The sequence below is a fragment of the Buceros rhinoceros genome, unplaced genomic scaffold (genome assembly GCF_000710305.1).
Source record: "Buceros rhinoceros silvestris isolate BGI_N320 unplaced genomic scaffold, ASM71030v1 scaffold4268, whole genome shotgun sequence".
NCBI classification, from domain to species: Eukaryota; Metazoa; Chordata; class Aves; order Bucerotiformes; family Bucerotidae; genus Buceros; species Buceros rhinoceros.
Window position 1 is genome coordinate 63,184 of NW_010428477.1, and position 10,261 is coordinate 73,444.

The following is a 10,261-nucleotide window of genomic DNA, read 5'->3' on the forward strand; positions in this document are numbered from 1 at the left end:
CTTTCCTTACAGCTACGACGCTGCACCGCTTTCGACACAGCCTGCTTTTCCCCCCATTTACCTGGGCGGCTGCTGCCGTTTCTGCTGCTGCTGGGGCTGCTGCAGTCTCGCTGCCTGCGCTTCACCCTGGCTTGGCTGACTCGAAACTCCCTCGTCTGCACGTTGCTAAAAGAAGAAGAGTGATGGAGCCGCGTTTTTTCTGTTGGTTCTGGAAGCAAAGAGTTGCAATATGTGATGATTTTGGGGTTTTCTTTGGGGGGGAGAAGGGGGGAGGAGGAAAGAGGGCTGTTAATCTAGAGTGCGGTGGGTAAAAGCTTAAAGATATATTGTGTAAAGTAATCCAGAGCTCGACAAGGGCATCAGCAGCAAGAATCCAGCCTCTGCTGCTCCAGAGGATTAACATGGGGAAGCCACAGTGCTGCAGCCGGGTTTCACCTCAGCCTTTTGCTGGAGATGGATAAATAAGGTATCGGTTTTGTCTGCCCATTAAGGCAAAGCCATGGGAGAAGGAGAGAGCGAACGAACGCGAGTACAAAGGAAGAAGAAACGCTCCGTGCCGTTTGTCTGATGCTGTGTGTTCTCACTGCAGAGAGGATGGCTCGATTAACAAAGCAACGTATGGATGGCGGGACTGTAAATTGTAGCTTGAACACTCCTGATGCTGTCAGGGAGGGAACTGATGAGCTGGGTGGCTGCAGCAATGTCCCCAGGGAAAACAGCAGCCACGCGCTCCGTGTGTGGGTCTATATGTACGTATGTGCTTTTGTGTGTGCGAGAGCATGGATAGACGTGAAGGACGGATGTTTGTGACCAATTGACAGAGGAAGCTTGTCACTTTGCTGGGTCAGACTTGATTGCAGCTTGTGTTTTCAGCTATAGCTCTACACCCATTTCCTGACTGAGGCGGCACGTTGCGAAAACAGATGTAGGCAGAATTCTTTTAAGAAATGTGAAAGCGGATCCTTTCCGCATAGCACCTTGAAGCACTGAATCTTCTGCACTGTGCTGAGAGAAACTGTGGGGTTTCGTTTTCTCCTTAAAATCTTTATAAACACAGCTGTATTCAGTATGGTGAAAAATTCTATACTGTAAATAGAAATGTGATCAATCTAATCAAAATAAATGCATCCCAGATGACTTCTAGACCAGCTGACTACCACAGTCATCAGATGGCTAAATGCTCAACTGAGCATTTATATTCAGTGTTATGTTTACTTCTTTTTTCCTTTTTTTTTTCCCCCTGAATTTCAAAATCAGCCTCTAATTAAACAGGATTCTTCATCTATTGAGAAAAGGCAATGCTTGTATTTGGCAATGGATTTATTTATCTGAAGTGTACCCAGGTGTATTTTTTATTGCCGAACGTGTTGTGGGGGTGACTGTGTTCTTAGAGCAGACAGACTTGTCACAGCACAGGCATATTTAGTTTGGTAGGCAGCTCGGCTTGGCCACTTCTGAACAATGCAGGAACCGGGAACACAAGTGCCGCACTCAGCTAGCGGGGCTTGGCATTGCTGCTAGCAGCTGCTTACCGGGAGAGAGAGAGGAGGGTTTTTTCTTCCGTCTTCCCCACCCCCCCTTTTATACGGATCCATAGACCGTAATGTCATCCTCGAATGTGTGCTAGGGGATTTCCCAATAGTCATGGTGAGCTCCCCTGCAAGACGCCTGTCTGGCCCTTCCACCGTTTGTTCCCCAGCCTACAAAGGCAGCCCTGTGCGTTGGATTATATTTAGCCAGCTGTTGGATAACATTCTTGTGCTGGGGGCAAAGGAGTCTTATTACTCCCAAACTGTGGTTTTCTGTTTGCTTAAAGAAAAATAACCTTGGCAATACAGCAGGCTCTGCAGAGGAGTTTGTGCCGCTCCTATACCTTTCGGAAACTGGTGTGCTTCGAACTGAGGCAGTTAAAAGCAAGTGAGGAGGAGGAAGAAAGAGTCTTAACTCACAGCTTCAAAGCTGCAGAGATGAGCAAAATGTCAGCAGCTTGTAATTAGGAGTCCGCAGTTACGTCAGCGACTGTATCTCTCCAAGAATAGCTACATGATGTATGCCACAAAGCCGAGGAAGACAGTCAGAACCTGGTTATCCAGCCTGATTCCACAAGAAAGAGCAAAGTGCATTAATGAATCTGCTGTGCTCTTCAATCAAATGGGGATGGATTACACGTACAAGGCTCGCTGAATCCGGCAGCAGTGAAGACTGAACTATCAGTTTGTCAGAGGGCACGGATTCACCGACTGAAAGCGTGAAGCCTTTGGAAAAAACGCAGGAGAACTGTCTATCCCATAAAATGTCTTTTCCAGCTCCGTCCTGAACAGGCAGCTGCGTGCCATGAAGGCATGCTCTGAAAGGAGAGAGCGGCGAGCCGCGCCGAGGTGTTTAAAAGGAAAGGGTGTAATTAAACACAAAGCAAGCGTGCTGAAATTCTGTTCTGGCGTTCCAGATTTGATACTGCAATACCACCCCGGAGAAGACTTGCTGGGGTCTGGTGTGGTTTATATTAAGGCTTCTCTGGCTGAGAGGGGGTGGGGGGCAGAAAGGGCTTCGTGCAGCATCTTGCAGCCATACAGGAATCCCCAGGGCTGTGAGGGGAAGAGGGGTGTGTGCAGCCATGTGCTCTTAAAGGCACATGCCAGGAGCTTTCTGACCTCCGCAATTATTTTTAGGTCTGTGCAGGCAACTCGGCAGTGTTTCAGCAGCGAGATTGCAGGGGGTGCCTAATCTGCTCCGACTGGCCTTTCCTCTGCGCTCTGGCTGGGAGATGTTTACAGGGCTTCTATCAATACCCCTCCACAACAGTCAGCCCCTTCACGCCGCCCGCTTGCTAGAAGCCTGGCGTGGTTCCCTGCTCCCAGCAGAAGCCGTCTGCAGTTCAGCTCTGTTTATGTCGCCCTTTAATTTACCAGGATAGGTACATTGCATTATGCAAACAGTGGGGTGGGGGGTAGGTTTCTCTTTTTTTTTTTTTTTTGGACTGTGCACACAAAATTTGTAGGAGGAGATGACTCTACATTAAACCAATAGCTCTCTGAATTGTGTGCAGTATAATTTAAATATACTTACTTTAATTAATAGAAGGTTACAAAAGCTGGCGTTGTCTGGGGCTGTTTAATTTACATCTTAGGTCTAGTCAATGAGCATAACCTGCCTGATTAGAAGAGTGTATTCTGCGCAGCCAGCAGGGTGGAAGGCTTTATTTTGTTTGTGTTAGTTCAAACAGCTGGTCATTAATGCCGGCCCCATCTCCAGAGTGAAGTGCTAGTGGACATGAATGGCTGCCTGATTAATGCTGCCCCTCGACGGGTCCTTCCTCCAGCAGCGATGCTCGCAGCGGAATAATGCAGCGTGATTTGATTGCGCTCTAACAGGGTAGTATGTCATTGTGTCACCGAGCAGTCGAGGTTATGATGGGGCAGGGCAGACAGACGGGACAGTGGGGTTACTAGACCGTGGCATTTTTAGAAATTCAGGCCTGACCTACTTAGAGTTATTCTTGCTGGCTGGCAGCTGCCTGGTGCAGGGCTCCCCCTGATAGGCTGCGGCTGTTGCTAGGGGGAATTAGCATGAATTTTTCCACATACAGACTCGGTGATTGAATGATAAAAGCTGACTGGAATTAAAGAGATTCAGTTCAGTATTATGCAGATTTATCTCCCTCATTTTTTTTCCTTCTCTCTCTCAAATGCGTAAAAAGGAGCAGAAGACAGTTTGTTTCCATTTATTTTTGACCTATTTTTTTTTTTCCAGGGGAGGGCAGAAGTGATGTGAATTTTTGATCGTCATTTACTATTTAAGCCTTTGAAATGATATGACAGTGGGCATGCATCTTTAATGTATGGGAGCTTCAGATGCTGTCTTTATGGAAGGGAATGAAATGAATATATTGTGTGTTCTGGTCAGACTGCTGCCTCTTTCTATTTGAAGCCATGTCAGATTTCCTCGTCTGGAAAGGGGAAACATATACCAGGTTTTATTGCAAAACATTACACTTGGCTATTTTTAGCTATCTGTACTAAACAAAATTAGTCCTATGTTTATGTTGGGGGATGAAATTAATCCCCGGACTACGTCTCCTCTACGCAGAGACAGACGCCCAGGGTATGCTGCGGTGGTGTGTGTCATGTTCATCTGAAAAGGTGTTTACATACTACAGGCGTATCAGCACGGCGTACCTAGCAGAGAACTGATGCCTGGCCAGAAACCACATCAACTGGAGAACCTCTTCTGAGTTTTGGAGTGTTTTTCAGGCTTTGGTTTGAAGTTGGATTCTCTAGATGGCCCTTTTTAATTTTTCTGTATCTCCCTAAAATAGTGTTATCTTTTCAGAGAAGTCTGTGCTCCCTCAGGAAGCAAATAAAAACAATACTCGGTGAAGAATCCTTTGATGTAATTATGAATATTTCCTTTGTTATTATCGCTAATTATAGAAGATCTTTGTTTAAACTTCAGTTTCCCTCTGTGTGTTCCTTTACCATGTAAAGAAGTTACAAATTAGGGCTTATAATTTAAAATTAAATTTTCAAGGCAATGTATCATGACATCGTGCTTGAAGAGCTGGACTTTTTCAAGAGGCAGTTGGGAATGGGGGAGAGGGACGTTAAAGTCTTCAGAACTGCAAATTAAAAAATGTGACTTGATGCTGAAAAGTAGCGAGCGCGTTTGTGTCTGAAAGGGATTCATTTGAAATACTTGGATGAACGAGACACTTTTTAGACAGGGTCGAGCAGCCTGCGCATCTGTCTGGACAGCCAGCAGCCTCCCTGGATGCCGAGCTCCCCTGCCTTGACCTCTGGAGTTTCTCGGGAAGGTATGAAGAGGAAGCAACTGGAAACAGAGACATGCATTCGAATGTGTTTTGTGGCCAAGGCAAAGCATTCAGTTCCCACAGGTTTGAGTTTCCTTGTCTCTTCTCTGGACTCGATTCATTATTGAAACTCACAGCACTTCCTTCTCTGCTCCTTCCCGATGGAGTGAATTTGTTAGAGAAATAGTGAGAAGCATTGGCTGGGACCCAGTAATGGTGCTCTCCTTGGCTGTCCCTAGAGGTGACTTCCGAAAGTAAAGCTGCTCTCCTTGGCTGTCCCTAGAGGTGACTTCCGAAAGTAAAGCTGTAGCTTTGGTCCCACTTCCCTCAGCAAGATTCTCTTGACGAAAGCCTGGTCTCTCGATCCGCTTTCCTGCAGGAGGCTGTCAGTGGCGGTGGCTTCCCACCTGGGCTCTGGTTTTCACATCGCTCTTCCAAACTTAGCTCTGTGATGCCTTGTCTGCTGAGCTTCTCTCCAGTTGATTTCCCCATGATGAACCAAGTGATCAAAGGGCTGGGGCATGGCCAGGCCCATCCCAGTGCCTCTCCGGTGGCTTGTACCTAGGTGGGCAGCTTCTTGGCTAATGGAAGAGAAGTGCTGGCACGGAAGTCAGTTCTTTATGGCACAAAAAGCCAACTTTTCTTTCTGGATGCTAAGCACCGGCCAGCCTTTGTGTGCAATTGTCTTGCCCTTGCTGGTTGTAGCCAGTTGTAGTTTCATCCAGTCCACCTGGGTTATTAGTTAACTTGGACTTCAGTGAATCAAAATGAGTGTGCAATATAATATTAATTTTAGCAGAAACCTCTGCTCTAGAAAAATTGGGCATCTTGTTTTGGTATATTCCTGCGAAGATAGGAGGAGTCCAAGAAAAGCAACAAACGCTATGAAGTGTGTACTCTGTGGAACACAAAGAGTTGTATCTTTGATGTTTGTTTGGGATTTCAACGCAATGAACATTTATAACAAACATCGAAACAGACAGTTTAACAAAGCATGAAGTGACATATTAAATATAAAAAATGAAGTGCACCAGAAACTGCATTCAACACGAGGTTACTTTTCTGAAAGTCTCTTTAATGGGAATTATTCCGAATAAATGAATGTGTAAATGATCTGATCATAATGCTTTGGGTAATTATAAGTAGCAGAAATATGGAGTTAATGAAACAAAACCAAAATCTGAGCTTTGTGTGTTTGTACCAAGCATAAGAAACGGGATGCCAGAGGTTTGAAATATATGTCTGTGTTGAAAATATTGTCAGTTGTGCACATTCCTTTGAAAAAAACCCACGTTAATCATTTTCTGATGATCTCCTCTGAGGTTTCTATTGTTGCAGCAGCTTACACCTCCTACCTTGAAGTTGCTTACCTACAAAAGATTGTGCTGTATTGTTCAACATTCCTCTACCCTGACCTCTCCTGTGAGCTATAAAAGATCTATTATGCTGAGTTTCATGCTCTGGGCTGGCTAAAGTAGTGCTGATTTACTGGTAGCATATGCAGGCAATAATTTTTTTTTTCCCCTCCCCAGCAAAAGGCGCAGAATCCTGCCTCCACTTGCAGCTGTCACGAGGCTGTGCTGCTTGGTGCATTCCTGACCTCAGAGCCTTGGCTGGTCCTGGATTTGTTGTGCCTTTTGTGATGGCATTGCAGCTTTCTGGGGGTTTTTCTGAAAATGATCAGAGGATACGGGATATAGAGCGACACATCTAGATTCCCATGAAGGGATTACAGGCGCAGGGAGTGAGTTGACTCCCAGCCTTCACCTCCTGCCAGGGCCATAAAGCTCTGTTCCTCTGCAGCAAATATGTTTCAGTTCTGATTTCAAGCCAAACGTATAAGGAATTGTATTATATTTCCTAAAAGACTGGCAGTTGGCACATTCCTTTTATTGCAATACAGTAGGGAATACAAATGTTTTACAAATTAAAATAATCCTTACAAGATTTTTTGCTGTGATCCTTTAGTATGGAAACAAATTTTACAACATACTACTGGCAGCCAGGAGCAGTGTTAGTGTGGCTGCCACATTCGTGCTTTTCCTGCGTCCATGGATGTGTGTGCCTCTACACCCAGCACTGCTGCATGCCCGCCGTGTTTGTGAACGTGTGTACAAGACAGAAGCGTAGCCTACACAAATGCAACACTGAAGCACGTAGGATGTCATCACAGCTGTCTCGGGATGGTACCAAAACCGGTGCCTCTGGATGTTTGTGCCTGATGAAAAGCAGCTTGTGATAAAATTCATGCAGTTCTATCGTGTAGCATAACTGTTGTGTTAATGCTGTCGTCCCGTTTACCACCAGCAACAACAACAAAAATAATCATGAAACTCTGTAATACAAAGACAACAAAAAGCATAGTGTGGTGAAAAGAAGGGTGTACCTTGACAGATGGGTTTCATAACCACTTGTGCCCTTTCTGTAGTCACTAGCAATGCAAAATAAAATGCATGATGGGCTGTTCAAGAGGGAGAGGTGTATTTTATGTTATCGTTAATTCTTCCCTCCTGCTCTTAGGCCACACCTCCCTCAAAAGTGAATCCAGACTCAGATCTTGACAGAGATCGTGACCCTGTTGAAACCAATGGCTGTTTTATCCTGGAATTCAGTGGGGCCAGGCTTTCATCTCTGTTATTTTCCCCTGAACGTGCCTTTTTTTGTGCTCTTGCTCCAAAGTGTAGCATTTCTATTTCTACTTCTTTTTTTTTTCTCTGTTCCTCTAAAAAAGCTTTGAAAGCCTACTCTTTTTTTTGAGCAGTGTACTATAGATTTGCTTGAGTATGAGAAAACGTGGGGAAATATCACTTCACTGCCAAGCAGATAAGGTGGTGGTGTGGTTAGTCTCCATAGTTACCTTTTTCCATGTACTTCTGCTTTCATCATAAAATGTCTTTAGTTTTGATGAAATGGAACAAGTAAAAAACAAGGAGAATTAGGTCTCTAACCAGCTGCAGGAACTCAGGTAATGACATGGTTTGTGTCTCAACCTACAAAGCCAGGGCTCATGGAAAAGTAGAGGGAGATGGAACACAACAACCTAAAAAGAAACGCTTTCTGGCTCTTTGGCAACTTACACTGCTACCATCACTGAAGTTCGTAGTGCATTCTTTTTTCTTTTTTTTTTTTTTTGATACTTCGGTGTTGTATGACCAGTACTTGCACCAATACTCAACAAAGTTGCTCATTTGGAGGTAGGTAAACCACCGTGCCTGGATTTGCCATGGTTTTCTTAGTTTTATACAGACATGGTAATTAGGCTTTTCTGAGGTCAAAATTGTTTGGATGTTTCAAGGCTGGAGGCGTTTGAGATAATGGCAGTAGCGGACATCAGTGGCAGGTTTTGTGCAATATTTCTATCACTCAGCAAAATGCAGAATGGGGGAGGTGGTGTCTTTTGCTGCATACTTGGTTCTGGTTGAAACAAAGGGCTGATGAATCTTAGTTTAAAGTTCCTGGGCATGACCTCTAATGCTGGCAATGTATTATAGCTCTCACCTCTACTCCCTGTGTGTACACACGGGCACTCACATGCACTGTCTCAGCCGAGCTAGAATTGCTAATGAAATCATCTCCAGCAGCTCTTCACGTCACTCCTTTGAAACTCAAACCTACAGGTGAGACCACAACTTCCATTCCTTTCCCATTCCCTCTCAATGGTTGGTAAGATTATGTCCCTTCATGGGTTTTACGATACATGCTTTTTATAAATGAGCAGAAATCCCAGTGCACTTCAGTGTCCTGTTTACTCTGTCACAGCCAGTTGACGTTGTTTCCATCAACCTTTTTCTGTTAACAATCAGGGAGCAGTGCGCTTGCCTTCATGTTGGACTTGACTCTTCGGTGTTATACTCACCGCTTCCAGGTTTTTTTTTTTTTTGTGGTTGTGAAGAGACACTTGCAAACACGAAAAAAGTCTCCTCTGCTGCCTCTATTTGTAGTGTCAGTGCACATTTGATACGAGCTTAGCTGAACATGAGATGTGAAGATTGAGCACTGCCCTCTGAAATGTTTTCCCTTCTTTTAGGAGAGCAATCTCATTTCTTTCTGAAGAAGCAAGTGAATGGAAGGCCAAGAAGCCCAAGTGGACCGATAGCATTTGGTTTCACAAATCAGGTATTCACGTTATGATGTATTGCTCAGAAGCAGGGCAGGGAACTGTGCAGATCAGTTTGCTGCATGTTTTCAAACAACGGATCATCTGAAATCAGACCTGTGAGACCAAGGGAAAGCCTGGCGCTGGTGGAGCTATTGGCAAGCTGGGCTGACTGGGGCGCCAGCGCCTGCTTGCACAATTCTCCAGAGGGGTTCTCCAAAGATTCAAGTGCTGCCGACAGTTGGTGGTCTTCTTTGCTCAGCTCAACTTGACACTGTTTTCACTTCAGTGGTGATTGTAAGGAGAGGTACTAACCTTTCTTTTAAACCAGTGACCTCCCATAAACATTGGCTTCTCGATAGCCTTGGGTAGTCCTGGCTACCTCATATTAGCGTAAACTTTCATAGGAATTTGGAGTGTGCAAAAAAATCAGCAGCCAGGCAGGATTTTGGAACAGCAGCGCTCTGTGGTTGAAGGTTTCTAGTTGGGTTGGTCACGTCCCTTGCAGAGAACGTTAGAAGAAATGCAAGGCGGTGACGTTTTGGCTGTACTCCAGTGCTGCGTAGTGATGGAGACCAATAAATTCAGTGAAAACTTCAGGCTTGCTGCCTGCTTGCAACGCTGCAAACCACATCAGGAGGAGAACAAAATAGAAAAAAATGAGGACTGTTTTCTCAAGGAGACAAATCTTTTCAATAAATATATATATATATGTTCAAGAAATATATGGGTTTTGTTTCACCCTTGATGAGTCAGCTCAGTGTTCCTGTGTACATTTATGATGTACGCAACAGGAACTCAGCATGTATCTACTGGTCTTATTTTAATGATTTGTGTTACCAAAACACTTTTTTGTACCCCAAACTTTTTATTGTAGGCTGAAAGGTGGACCCAAGCAATCAGAAACACTGAACATATGATTTCTCCCCAAAAATATTTGTATTTTGGGATATCACTCTGGTATACTGTGATTTACAGGCACATCTAAGAAACTTTAGGAGGAAATAACGTCACCTGACATTAATTCACGAGGAACAGATGGAATGGCTTTTCATCAATAGAACAAAATGTGAAATTTCAGATTTTAATTATTTTGATGGTTACAGTTGCTTAGGTTGAATGAAAAGAATGGAGCATAGTCATAAATGCCAAGTCAGTAATAAATGCCCTGAGGAACATAGAATCCCCACAAAAGCAGTGTCTTAGTTATTTCTCAAAGTGAAGAGACGAGGTTTTTTTCCAAATAGAATTGTGTTATTATTTGTAAAAGTTACGGGTTTGTACGTAACAGTTGTTATTTTGGTGGAAAGTGTATGTTTTTGTTATATGCTGGTGTTGCTTTTTAGGCCAAAGTTGCA